Source organism: Xenia sp. Carnegie-2017, unplaced genomic scaffold, assembly GCF_021976095.1.
Source record: "Xenia sp. Carnegie-2017 unplaced genomic scaffold, XeniaSp_v1 HiC_scaffold_3, whole genome shotgun sequence".
Classification (NCBI taxonomy): domain Eukaryota; kingdom Metazoa; phylum Cnidaria; class Anthozoa; order Malacalcyonacea; family Xeniidae; genus Xenia; species Xenia sp. Carnegie-2017.
In genome coordinates this window covers 6755430-6769694 of record NW_025813493.1, presented here as the reverse complement: position 1 = coordinate 6769694, position 14265 = coordinate 6755430, and the positions used below count along the sequence as shown (strand labels likewise).

At 35.1% G+C, this 14265-nt stretch overlaps 1 protein-coding gene and 1 long non-coding RNA gene across 3 annotated transcripts in view; one reads left to right on the top strand and one right to left on the bottom strand.

The window, feature by feature from the left end:
- Positions 1–14265, top strand: part of LOC124454497 (collagen triple helix repeat-containing protein 1-like) — a 105970-nt gene that overhangs the window by 49708 nt on the left and 41997 nt on the right. The gene's annotated exons all lie outside the window — the stretch shown is intronic.
- On the bottom strand, positions 7499–13729 carry LOC124454509. Its single transcript, XR_006951477.1, has 2 exons — positions 13607–13729; positions 7499–7657 (listed from the first exon to the last, which is right to left on the bottom strand). It is a non-coding gene; the product is annotated as an uncharacterized LOC124454509 (long non-coding RNA).

Sequence of the window (14265 nt, the reverse complement as noted above, 5' to 3'; positions counted from 1 at the left end):
AATATTATTTTTCTGCAAAGCGATCATTTCAGCGGAAATACGTCCGTTAGCCGCAATTTTTTTGGCGACCTCGCCCAGGGGCGGATCTAGGATTTTTCAAACATCAGTCATAAAACGTCGAAGGCGCTCTGCACCTGGGGGGGTCTGAGGCATTCTCCCCTGAGAAATTTTGAATTTCAGAGCCTTGAAAATGCCATTTTCAGCGTTTTAGAGCAATACAAAATGTATTTGTGGGCATCATTTTTGCGTAAAAACAACACATTTTGCTTACGTTTTTTCAAAAAAAAAAAATGAAGTGAACAATACTTGAATGTTTTGCCAAATATTTAGGCTCATTATCATGCCAAATATATGGCTCATTAGCATGTCTAGGAACGTAAAATTTATTTTACAATAATGCTATTCAAAAACAGATATAGTCTTTAAACATTTCTACCAAGTTGTCAGGCATAGACCCCCCTAGAGACCCCCATTCAAACCTCTATGTAATGAGTTTAGTTAAGTTAGAAATTTGGTACTACCAGTGACAGTTCATAGATATAGAAAAGCTCAGACTTCAAACCATGCAAGTTTATTGTAACCCTTTACCCATCTCCACATCAGTGCCAGCAAATTCACCTTTTGAGAAAAAACTCAAAATTTTTTTCTGCCAAAGGTTAAGCAAAAATTATCAGAGTGAAAATTTGCAATTAAGGACAGCTTAATGCCATAAATGTTTATTAGGCATTTCACTAGAATATTATCTCCTGTAAGTATATGCAATGTGTGCTATATAGCAATCACTAGTAGCATTGTATTTGCAAATACAAACAGAATGTAACCAACATGTCTTTAATTATATAATTACATGAATGTTAAAATTGGTTCATGTGTCATGCTTACTGGTTATGATAAATATTTTTTCATATGATCAAAGCTTGTTTAAATGTAAATCTGAAATAATTTAGTTTAGAAATTATAATGATCATCAGAAAAATTACCTAGTGATCATGAAAAACACTTTCCTGTTTTGCCAAATGTCAAGGTTTATCTGCATACATAGGAAGACATTTTTACTTTTCATACATCAATAGCCCTTTGGAATTTATGGCAAACAATCTAGTATGAGCCGTAGATTAACACACCGTTACATCTCTACATGAGGTGTTCAGTTAGAAAAGGGGACAATATGTGACATGGGACAACATTTCATGTATGTGAAATACTAAGGTTTAATACCATTCCAGTCAAATTGTCAAAATAAAAAGCTTCATGAACCGGAAGACTCAAAATCACAGGTTATAGTAAACAGCTTCTCATGTAATCAATGTTAGTTTTCTCAAATCTTAAACAATATGTAGTATAACTGTCCAATGATTGAATGATCAATGATCATAAACTGAAAAACCCCAAACATTTGTTTATGATTAAGTAAATAATAGTATGGCGCCTTATGGCTACAGATTTTTTGTCCATTGAAATATATTTGCAGGAATGTACGATTTCGCTGCCATATAACGGCCACGATTCCCGAAGCACTAAAGAAATCATAGCTAAAAGTCCTTCGTCAACAACAATTTTAAAAGCATCGATATCCTTACCATACGCCATATTGACATAAATCGCATCACACACTCGCATAATTGACTTTGATATATTACATTCATGCATACACTTCACTTGTCCTTTACTTACGATTTTGGATGTAAATTTCTGCTGATAAAACTCAAAACAATGTTGGCTTTCTTTTGAACATCAATGACTGAAATGTCGCTCGCGAGATCGTCTTCGCCAAGCATTTACAATTTATCCATAAATTTTTCACCCTCTTGAAAAAATTCACAGTTTGGACAGCTTCATTCATGTCAATATATGAATTTGTAAAAGATTTCCATAAAATCCATCTGATTGTAGTTTAGTTTCTATCATGCTTATAAAAATTGCTATGAAACGATCAAACATTCAATTCAGGGGCCGGTTGTATAAAAACGTAGTTAACTTTAACTATAGTTAACGCTAACTACCGTAGCTAACTCCTTAACTGTAGTAACTTAACTGCTCGACTTAACTGCGTTGCACAAAACGTAGTTAGTCGGATAGTTAAGTAACTGCGTAGTTAACTTGCGTGGAAATTGCGTGGAGTGTTGTTTACGTTAAATGACATAAAGTTAAATCAATTTATGCTTTGTAATGGCGGGCAAGTGAACTATAAAATGACTTTAAAATGAAGAAAAATCTCTTCGCTTATGTAAAAATCTTAAAATATGGCAAACTATTTTCGTTTTTACGGATATTGATGATGCGAAAATAAAAATTAATAAGCAATTCACGGTGTCATGGTAACCGAATTAAATTGTAGCATATGCTTTGGACTTTTCTCAAGAAAATCGACCCTTATGTTCTGTGTATAACAGTACGATGTTGATGAGTGATATGCGTCTCGGCAAGGACTGCTTTCTTTCATGTACCAATTATATATAATGGACTTGGGCAAACGAAACTATGAACTCTTCTCAAATTGATTCAGATTGTGTTCTATGTGCAAGGATTTAAATAATTGAATGGCCTTGTTTCTACAGAATTTATAACTGAAAGATTAAGGGTAACAAAGGAAAAGGTCGTTACGTTTATCTTTATAACAGCTGAGTAAAATGCTTTAAAGAAGTGTGTTCATAAAGACATAAGTCACACATATTTGTAAAAGGTGACAGTGATGGATAATTTTGTTATTAGAAAACATTTCTTTGAGTCATCATAGTTAGTAGCCATGTAATCCAGAAACTGTCTTTTCTCTGCTTGTGACATTTTATATTCACAGCTATACACAAAACCCTTTTTTGTTTTTAATTCTGCCTTCCAAAAAACTGAGTTATAAAAACTATTGGGTATATTTGTTAATGAGCCTTAGCTATGAAACTTTTATTTATGCCTTTGTGATTTATTAGACTATCTTTGTCTAAAGCTTGGGAGTTTTATTTCTTTTTCTACTTTTTAAATCATCAAACAGTAGCTAGATTTTTATTGGCAGGCAAGATTGTATGTACATTGAAAATAAACATTTTTACATAGAAAATACTTGATGAAATATCAATAAAACCCCCTAACTGACTGTCATGTATATTTTCTTCTTGTGTAATAAACCTTTTGCAATGGATAGTGTATATATATCAAGCAATATAGACCTTCACCATGCATGCTGATGAAATGTTTGTGTATTTAAGAAACTAAAATCATTGTATCTCATGCAGCTGATACACAAGAGTAGTCATGAATAAAAACTGTTGTAAAGGTCATGTATCTATATGTATTATCATTGGTATACTTTGAACAACATTTATACTGTAGTACCTATTTGTTTTAACATAATCTAGCTTATTTTCCATAGAGCAAAGAGTTTATATGATGCATATGATATTCAATCCAGCAAAATGCCTAGGGAAAAACCCGCAATTTGAATATTTGATTAATCCAAGGCTATAGGATTCATTGCTCGAATAACATTCTTTCTTTTTTCTGTCATTGAACGAATTGTACGTATTTTTAAGACAATGTCGGCGAGTTATGTGCACTAAACTGAAAGAAGTGACTCTATCTCAATTGAGAGTCTCGCTATGAGTTGCAAAGAGCTACCGGACGCAAGAAAGATAATACAAAATGTAATTGCTCTTGTGTAAAAAAGGATTTGTTGCGTGGATAAATTGTTGGCTGTTTTTGGTCAGCAAAACTTGGGATGTTTTACAGCACTGACGAATGTAGTACATTGTCCATAAAGCTCTTATTCTAAAAGCCTTTTCCATGGAAGATACATATGTGATTAAAAACTCAAGGGAAAACCTTGTTGATCAACAACACCTCGCCCGTAATTATCTTTGAGAAGGCAAGCCGCCATGTTTAACTGTGTTTTGAAAAGTTAACTATGCTCCATAGCATAGTTAACTTTAACTACCTTTTAACTGCATTTAGCGCTAACTACTTTTTTATACAACCGACTTAACCGCGTGGTTAAATTTAACTACTTTTTAACTGCAAAAAGTGTAGTTAAAAATTAGTTAAGAGCTTTATACAACCGGCCCCTGGTTACCAACGAGATATTCGTTGGATTAGTCATTAGTTTTCAATAATAAATAATGCGGGATTTTTATAACGAAGTAAATGCGATAAGAAAATAAGAATAATTAATGAATTTTTAATTAATATGAATAGGTAATTTTTGAATTTCAAACATCAGTCGCGCGACGGATTTGACATACTCTAGATCCGCCCCTGACCTCGCCCGAGTAAAGTTAGCCGCTCCAGTTATTATAGAGCTCAATGGTACGACTACGAGTACGAATTACGTCATTTTGGCGTGAAAAAATTGTTGCGACAACAACAACACGTAGCCGTTATCAATTTGAGTACGATGTTTTGTAAAAAATTCGTAGTCGCGACTACATTCGTAGTCTTTTTAGGCAAAGAAAGTAGGTATATTTTTTCATTGTGTAAAAAATTAGTTTACAGTACTATTTTTGAGCATCCAGGCTTTAATTTAGAACCTTTTTTGAGCGCATATGTACATTTAAAACGAAAATACAACCTGCGAAACTTTCATGTATTTCGTACACAAAGTGAACGGTAAAAAAACAATAAAATAGTACAAATATATCGTACATAAAATTTAAAATAGTGAAGATTTTTCACTCTAAAGAGTCCTATGTTCTTGCAAAATCAGTATTACCGATTAGTTGATATCATTATTGACAAATAGAGCCGTAGATGCTTCGCAAACATCTATGTTTTACACAATAAAAAGGCTCGTTCTGTTTCTACAGCTAAAACAAAATTTTCATGAAGCGACAGAGACAACAAACGTCCTCGTGCCACTCTCTTAAACAGTCAAACTTCGTACTCGTTGTCGTAGTCGTACTCTTGTTAAAGCTGTCTAATATCGAGTCCGGATGGAGCATGCGGTTTTGCGCCGAATTCAAAACGTCATTTCAAAGCATGGTTGGAAGGTTCAAAGTTTAAAGCATTTGTTCAACATGGCGATGCAGAATTGCATAGCTATTTTATTCAGTTTCAAGCTAGTGCATTTGCTAATACTCGACACCTCTACGCATGCTCTTTTATATCGTTTTTTCGTATTGCGATCATATTTGCGTATACGTGTGGACAGGCAAAAACGATTCAAATACGCTACGTGTGGACGCAAATCTTTTCAAAAACAGAAAAAAAGCCTTCGTTTTTAAAAAACTCCAAATACGTGTGGTCAGGGTCTTAGGGGGTGTTTAGTCTGTGTTCCTTAAATAACGTCACAAGTAAGTCCCATGCCACGGATTAGAGCTCTCGACATTTTTTACAAAACGTTGAAATTCAGGTTTTATTCGCGTCTTTGCCGAAAGATAACTAAAAAACGAAAAAAGTTATACAAATTCTGTATTTGTATTATTTATTCAAAATCTATTTAAGAATAAAAGACTAAAAATAGTTGTATGTGCACTTTAATAAAACATCAAAAGTTTTGAACGAATCAGTGACATAGACAACAAAAAGACGACATTGAAAAGAGCTTTATGTTTATAAAAATCATAGCAACAATTATGATAAGTATAGCATATTCAACAACAATTCAGATTCAGCCTGGTTTGAATTAAGCCTGTGGTGCTGGAACTTCTTGGATCACAATTCGAGAGACTGAATTCCATCCACTGTAGGGTTGTGCATCTCCATTGAAAGATCCCTGATAATTACCGACATAGAAACCAACATTGACAGTACCCTTATCGATGTTACCACAATATCCCTCGATATGACGATGACGCTTGATTTCAGGTGTTCCTTCACGTTGTTATATGAAATAAACACCTTCAATTGTAGGATTACATTCTTTTCCATTTAATTTGAAATACCAACGCTTGCAACACCAGTTGCAGTTTTGAATACCGAGGTTGCCAGAGTAAAACACGCGAAGATAAGTATTGTCACGTTTTTTCTTAAAACTGCATACCTAGAAAAGCAAAATAACAAAGTAATATACATCAGGTATGACTGACAACATAATGCTTCAACTTTATAATACAAATTGGTTATTTTAAAAAGGAAAGGTATTTACTTTAAAAAAGAAATATGTCTAATATAACATAACTTAGAAATTTGAAATGATTAATAAAAATCACAATTCACTACCACAAAACTTATTCTTGTTATAAATATTCTCAAGACAGAAAGTCAAGACGAAACGTTACGCTACTAAATAAATATTTCTTTTTATACGTCATTTTTCAATTGAATGGCTTTTTTGAAAGCACTTTGCTGGGCTTTAATATTTATAAGAAGAATTCGCTTCCCGCCTGGTATATCTCTGGTCAGAACACATAACTTAATTAAGCCATATTATGAATGGTGTTTTTAAATGCCATGCACAAAGGGACAGGGATATAATTTATCTTTGTTTCTATTTTGCCTAAAACTGGACGAACATCAAAAGAGATTTAGTGACAAAATGACGCATTCCAAATGCAGCTAGGGTACGTCAGATTACATTGCAGAAATTATGTTGAATGTCAAGAAAAATGAAAAGCCTTCATACTCGTTAAATTTGTGCTCTAAAATGTTGCACACTCACGTGGCTACTCTAGATTGGTTCTGGTTTGATTAAGACAAAAATCAATCAAAAAAGTAATCGAATTGTGTTTTACAGAGAGAACTTTAATGATTTTTGCTTAAACCACTGCGTACAAGAAAAACACAAAACATATTATCTTATAACAGAAAATTGACTTTTAAAGTGTAACATGTTTCGTTATCTCTGTAGATCATGTCCATTTACTTTCAGTTTTGCCATGCCAGTTTTAATAAAGTGCCTATAAGAGAGTTCCCAAAATATTTTAAGGTTTTTGTCTTTCACTTAAAAAATTCGAAATTTAGAGATTGTTAATCTGGAATAAAGTTTTCTACCAGAGCGGAGTAGGAGTTATGCTCACAAATTTCAATATTTAATGAAAAGATTTCAAACTTTGTGAGCTTTTACATGTTGTTGATTTTTGATTAATGGGTGTTCAAACAAAAAGAAATAACAGAACTAAGTTGAATGAAATACGACATTACAATCAGCAACGATTTTTGAAATGATTTTCGCATACATATAAAAAAATTTTAAATAAAAATGCAAAGCCTTATCTTTTATGTATGAAGACATATTTTTTTCCTTTTTTCCTTCTTAAACACAACGAAACATGTCAGCATTATAGCACAATATAAAATTGAACTGTCACTGCCTAAATTATTACTAATAATTAATTATGTATAATGATACCTGTAAAATCAAGAATATCTTTGATCATTAACTAATTATTTCAACAAAATTTGTAGTGATTATTTACCCTTATAAGTCCACTAACTTGTACAACCTCCTTATTCCAAGAGCAATGCTTCCAGTTGGATTCATTAGCTCCCACAGAGCCTTGTTCACCAGCTTCCCCCTTTTCACCCTTAACACCAGTCCTTCCCACACACCTTGGATTCCTTTGTCCCCTTTTAGCCCTGATGGACCTATCTTTCCCGGCTTTCCATCACTTCCACTGGCTCCTTTGGCTCCTGGCACCCCATTATGACCTGGAAATCCAGGTACACCAGGCGCATGACAACTGGTTTTGCAAACATTTGGTTTCTTGGGAGGACCTCTAGGTAATCGTGTTTTCTGACAATAATTAATGAATGAACCTGATTAAGTCTCTTAAATGTTGTTAAAGATGTACAGTTAAATTTGAATGGTACTTAATTATTACTCGTTGTCAATTTTAGACAGTTGATGTTTTTAGATTTAAATGAATTTGATTTTGACCTTCTCATGGAAATTGCTCCACGTCCGTTGATTACCGTTCATGGTTATGACTAAGGTTAGGTCAAATTTGAGTGAGAGTTTAGAATAGTCCAAAAGTTGAAATAAGTACCTTCAGTAACATTTATTATTGCAAAGGACGCTGTTTACATAAGAAATGAAGGAAAACTTAAAAACGTTTTTTGAAAATCGAGAGATAATCTTTATGTGTCAAGGAATCCGTTCCTCAGCTGGTTCGCTAACACTCTTCGTTTTGAACCTTTTATTTTACAAGCTAAACAAACTACAAGTACATCACTGGAGTATTTTTACGCTATCTATTACATTTAATTACTTACATGTATTTATACTAACGGTAATTACAACAAAACATAAGTCGTGTTTTCCTTTTTCGTCATTAGCAGTACTCACTCTTTCGTTGCGTTTCAAGTTCTCACGACGTTACAACAAAAAGAACTAACTAAACAAACAAAGAACTTACAAAACTTACTTAAAACAAAAAAGTGTTAAAGGGAAACTGACGTAGCTACGACAATTTTATTGCTACGCTCAAAAGAATGTCAGTATGTCTTAAATCACAGAATTACGAACTGCATATTTTTATGATTGTCAGTTATTTTTCATTTTCAAATAGAACATATTTTTCAAAGCTCTAAGCATACTGTATTTAGTAACTTACAACATTTAACTCTGTCATCTATGAGTGTGCTTAGCGTGTCGTAAGCTGTACTATATTTAAAAAAATCGTGTCAATGTGATACGAATTCTACTTCGTCACTGTTCTACGTCACTAGGAAGTCCTGTCAGATAGAGCGCGCGATATCAAGATCAGTTCGAGCGTAGATTTCACAGCGATCAGTTACAAAAAGTTCCTTTCCACACTATATTACAATTTTTTGAATTATGGCTTCTACAAATGAAGAGTATACCACAAGAGATGATGTCGGAGATGAAGCAGCACTCCTGGGTTTTGCTGAACACGATGAACAAGATGACATGATGGAAGAAAGCGAATAAGTGCAAGTAATATCAAAGAATTTGAATGTTGTAACTGCCATTTCTAGGATCAGTGAAGAAAGGACTGCAATGACTGAAGCACTCAGGTCAATGCAGCAAATGTCAGTATCCTCTACAGTAGAATCTACTCGTAAGAGAAAAGCAAGTGCTTTAATCCCTGAATCAGTGCATGGCGCAGATTGTGAAGTCTTGTTGGCACAAAACGAAGAACTTTCGACCAAGCGCAATTCTGAAGCAGAACGACTAAAAGTGGACCCATTGCTGGAAGAGATTTTGCAGACTCTAGAAGAAACTGAGAAAACTTCACCAGTTGTCAACGAGAAGCTCGCCTCAATTATCAACCAGTGTTGGCTGAATAAGCTGAGCGACGAGCAATTGAAGGAAAAACAGGCTAAATATTTTAGGCCTAAGAACTGCGATCGCCTTATTGTACCTAAGGTAAACCCCGAAATTTGGGGGAAATTAGACCGTACAGCTAGAGGGCGTGATTTACAATTGATTGCCATTCCATCAGCTCTGACGAATGTCGGTCATATAACAGCACAAACCACCAATGAACTGTTGGTTGCCTGCAATAACAGCAGCCAACTGAATATTGATAATTTTGTTCGTATGAACGCTGAAATCATAGCGATCCTGGGACATGTAAGTTTTGAATTGTCTCAACGACGACGTAACGCTATACTTCTCCATCGAGAATTTAGTACTTTATGCGCATCGCACGTTCCCATTACGAAATATTTGTTTGGATATGAATTGCAAACCCAAATTAATCATATTCGTACATCCAACAAGATTGGCAACGCGACAAGAAGCTCTTCTAATACCACTTGGCGGCAACATTACAAACAAGGGAAACGACAATGGTGCCCTTTTTCATCTCGTCATCAGGGCAACACCCTATCGGTCGAAGAGGAACCAATTCGGGAAGAGACGATCGGACACAATGAATGGTCGCAAGTAGAAAACACTGAATTTTGAAGAAATTTTAAGACTTTACAGGTAAATCAGTATTCTTGTTTTGTACCTACGCTAATAGCGTATTTGAATAAAAGCATGGGGACCTTCAGGCTGGCAGCATATCAAATTTTTTAAGTGCATGGGAAACACATACTTCTGATAAGGAAATCTTACAGACAGTGTCAGGACAAAAAATTGAATTTGACACAATTCCGATACAAAGAGCTTTACCCAAGCAAATAGAGCTACCGAGGTTGAAATGAACAATATTGAATTAGAAATTAACAAATTACACAAAAGGCGTTTTGCAGATTTCTCACCCTGAATCAGGGAATTTGCATCTCAATTTTACTTGCCCCAAATAGACGGTTCTTATCGCATGATTCTTAATCTGAAATCCTTAAACAGGCATGTCAGATATCACCGTTTTAAAATGGAGTGTGTTTGGTCAGCTATTTGGCTTATGAAAGCAAATTGTTTCATGGCATCCATCGATCTCAAAGATGCTTACTATTCCGTACGTATTCACCCAGCATATCAAAAATTCCTCATATTTTGCTGGAGAGGGCAACTATATAAATTTGTCTGTTTTCCTAAAGGCCTAGCCATCTATTGATGATAGTTGGCTGACATCCGACACATATGTTTTATGTGTTCGGAATATTTGAGATACCCTCTGCTTATTTAGTGAAGTGGGGCTTATCTGTAAAACTGGATAAGTCAGTTTTAGCTCCCCAAAAGTAATTACTTTCTTGGGTTTCGGACTCAACTCAGTTCTTATGCGAATATCTGTGACGACAGAACGAGCTGAGAAGATAAGACACATGTGTCATGAGCTGCTACAAGCTTCTCACCAAAAAATAAGGAATGTTTCTCGGATTTTGGGCACTCTAACTTCGAGTCTCCCGGGCGTAATCCTCGGACAGTTACATTATCGCTCGCTGGAAATGGATAAAAGCGATGCCCTTAAGTCAAATCGGGGTAAATTTGACAAGACAATGACACTGTCTTCAGGGGCCATACATGATTTACGATGGTGACAGTCATCAATATGCACGACATACAGGCAAATTATTCACAATGAACCTAGAATATGCCTAACAACAGATGCGTCGTTGACAGGGTGTGGCTGCTACCTAAATGGTGTATGTGATGGGGGTAACTAGACGCCCTTGGAGGCTTCCAATCATATAAATTATTTGGAAATTCTTGCGGTATTGTTTGCCCTTGAGTCGTTTTCTTCAGAACTAAAAGGTAAGCAAGTTAAGGTATTGATTGGTAATACTACTGCTGTAGCTTGCATTTATCAAATGGGAACATGCCACTCAAATTCTATTCACATGTTGACATTCAATGTCTGGACCTGCTGCATTTCGTATGATATTTGGTTGACAGCAACGCACATTTCAGGATTACAAAATGTCACTGCGGATTGAGAATCTCAAATATCACGCAGAGAGACAGAATGGCAGTTGAACAAGACTCTGTTTACGTGTGCCATTCAAAAACTAGACGTAACTCCAAACATTGATTTGTTTGCATCAAGGTTGAATAATTAAGTGAAACCCTATGTTTCATACCAACTTGACCCGTATGCTATAGTTGTCAACGCCTTTATGATATTGTGGGATAATTATACCTTTTATGCGTTCCCGCCTTTCAGCATAATTTCGCAAGTACTACAAAAATAGTACAAGATAAAAGCACAGGACTAGTCTTAGTCCCTAACTGGACAACACAAAGTTGGTGGCCAGCTGTTTAACCTAGAGTAGGAACGACCTTAACTCTTCCAGCTCATCTGGATCAAATCCACCTTCTCAATACAAAACTGGAGCTTTACTTTGCCATTTATCGGGGAACTCCTCTCTGATAAAGGCATTTCACAAGAGGCTTCTCAAGTAATCCAGCAGTCTTGGCGGACCGGTACCAAGAAGCAATATTCTACATGCCTTAACCGTTGGTGACAATATTGCAACGCAAACAATATCGATCCTATCACGTCCTCTCTAGAAAAGGGCATTACTTTTCTTACAAAATTATACCAGGAAGGTTTCTTTTACAGCGGTATTAACGGTGCAAGGAGCGTCTTATCTGCTATCCTTATGCTACCAAGTGGCATCTCATTTGGTACACATCCACTTGTTGCTAGATTTGTTAAAGGTGTATTTGTTGCAAGACCAGCTATTCCTAGATATGCCATGGCCTGGGACGTTTCAGTGGTATTCAAACATCTTCGAAATCTCCACCCTTCGAAAAATCTTAATTTGATCTTGTCTTAATCATTAACACTAAAAACAGTAATGCTCTTAGCTTTGTTATCTGGTCAGCGATGCCAAACACTTCTTCATGTATTGGATATTTCTCATATGGAGAAGAAAGAAGATCGAATAGTTTTTCATGTGCACCGACTGCTCAAAACATCTAAACCTGTTAAGCATGCTGCTCCATTAGAATTTCGGGCTTATTCACCAGAGCCTGGGTTATGTGTATTCAATTACTTGTCCCATTATCTAAATGCCACTGCACCCATACGAAATGGTGCAAGACAACTCCTATTGAGCTATCAAAAACCTTATCATTCGGTCACTTCAGCGACCATTTCCCGATGTTTAAAATACGTGTTAAAGGATGCTGGTATAAATAATGAGGTTTACAGTGCACACAGTACTAGGACTGCATCAACTTCTGCAGCAAACGCATTGAATATTTCTATGGACACTATTATGAATGCAGCTACATGGAGTAATGAACAAACTTTTCAAACATTTTATAATAAACCAATTGAGACGAAGAACTTTGGCAATGATCTAATTTCTGACATTTGTGAGACATGAAATGTGAAATTTCAATTATATTATTTTGTTATTAGTTATTGCTTATATCCACATTGCTTTAAAATCTCACATGACTTCCTAGTGACGTAGAACAGTGACGAAATAGAATTAGAAAATTAAACGAGACTTACCTGAAGTCGAAATTTGATTGAAATTCTATGAGTGACTGTTCAGGAACTAGGAAGTCACCCATAACTACGAACATACTTCTTTTCAAATGATGTTAAATACTACTTGCCTTGCAATAAGTATGTGGACGTTTGCAAATTTTTGAAAAACTGATCTTGATATTGCGCGATCTATCTCACGTGACTTCCTAGTTCCTGAACAGTAAGTCATAGAATTTCAATCAAATTTCGACTTCAGGCAAGTCTCGTTTAATTTTATAATTTTTGAAGGAAAACAGAAAACTCTGTGTGCATTTGAGAGCTTAGCGCCAACAAAATTGGCTACTAAGAAGCATTACGCTTCTATTTTACAAAAATAAATGGCCATGATTTATATATTTTAATCTGAAGCTCGGTAAATAATAAATGTGCATGACAATAACAGTTTATGCAGCAGTTTACTTTCCATTCGATGAATAAATAAAACTTAGAAATGAATCTTCCGATGGAAAAGACATATTTTTGAAAAAATGAAACTTAAAATTGTATATGCAATTCCCTTGCATTCTCTTCGAATTAAAAGTCAGTTTTAGGGCATAAGAAGAGGTGGTGGGTTTAGGGCATCAGAGGAGAGGGGGGGATCTTGAGATGACCTATATGTGCGTACGAAACGCCTGTATACATACTGAGAGTATTTCTATTTGGATTTATAAAAGAGAGCTCTTATAAAATTGGAGGCAACAAATAGCAACAACATGCACAAACCGGTAATTTTTGTGGTGGTGCTTACTTTTTAAACAGGTTATTCTTAACTCATGGGAATTATATTGAATTATTTTGATGTACCCTGTGATAAATTGAAAAATGCAGCTGAACCTATTGATACATACCATGATATCATCAACTTTGTCGTTAGATTCAACCAGCTGCATACTCAAAGCAAAAACTCAACATAATGCTATCGGTATAGACTTCATCATTTATAAAAAGGAGGATAAATTCTTTTTGTCCTGCCAGTGTAATCTTTACTTTTTAAGCAGTATGCAAAGTGTCAGCAACCTTAGATTATGCTCTTTCAGAAAGCTTAGATCAAGCTCTTTCAGCAATTTTGTGCAATGTTCAGGAGTTAAGGAGTGTTTTCATTTTCTATAATATAATATGGTACCTTTAAAGTGGTTATATCACGAATTTTAGCCCCCCTTTTTTATTAGCTAAATTGAAAGACCTTGTTTCAGTGATTTTAAATCTGCAATTATAATTGAAATTGGATTGGTGAAAGTGAGTTTACGGACGTTCAAAGTCACGATTTTCAGCATTTTTTTTGCGAACTTTTTGATCGGTATGCTAATGACTTGTGACGTAGAAAGTTTAACACATATATCAACATGGCGTATTCTGCTAGTAATCCTAATAAGAAACGCGGAGGAAAACGCTGTGTTGCTGGCAGACCTAATCAAATTATATGTTTGTAAATGATGATCGTCCAGGTTAATAAAGTCCTGAGAAGGACTGTTTTTGATGTTGTTGACTGACGTTTCGACAACCTTAG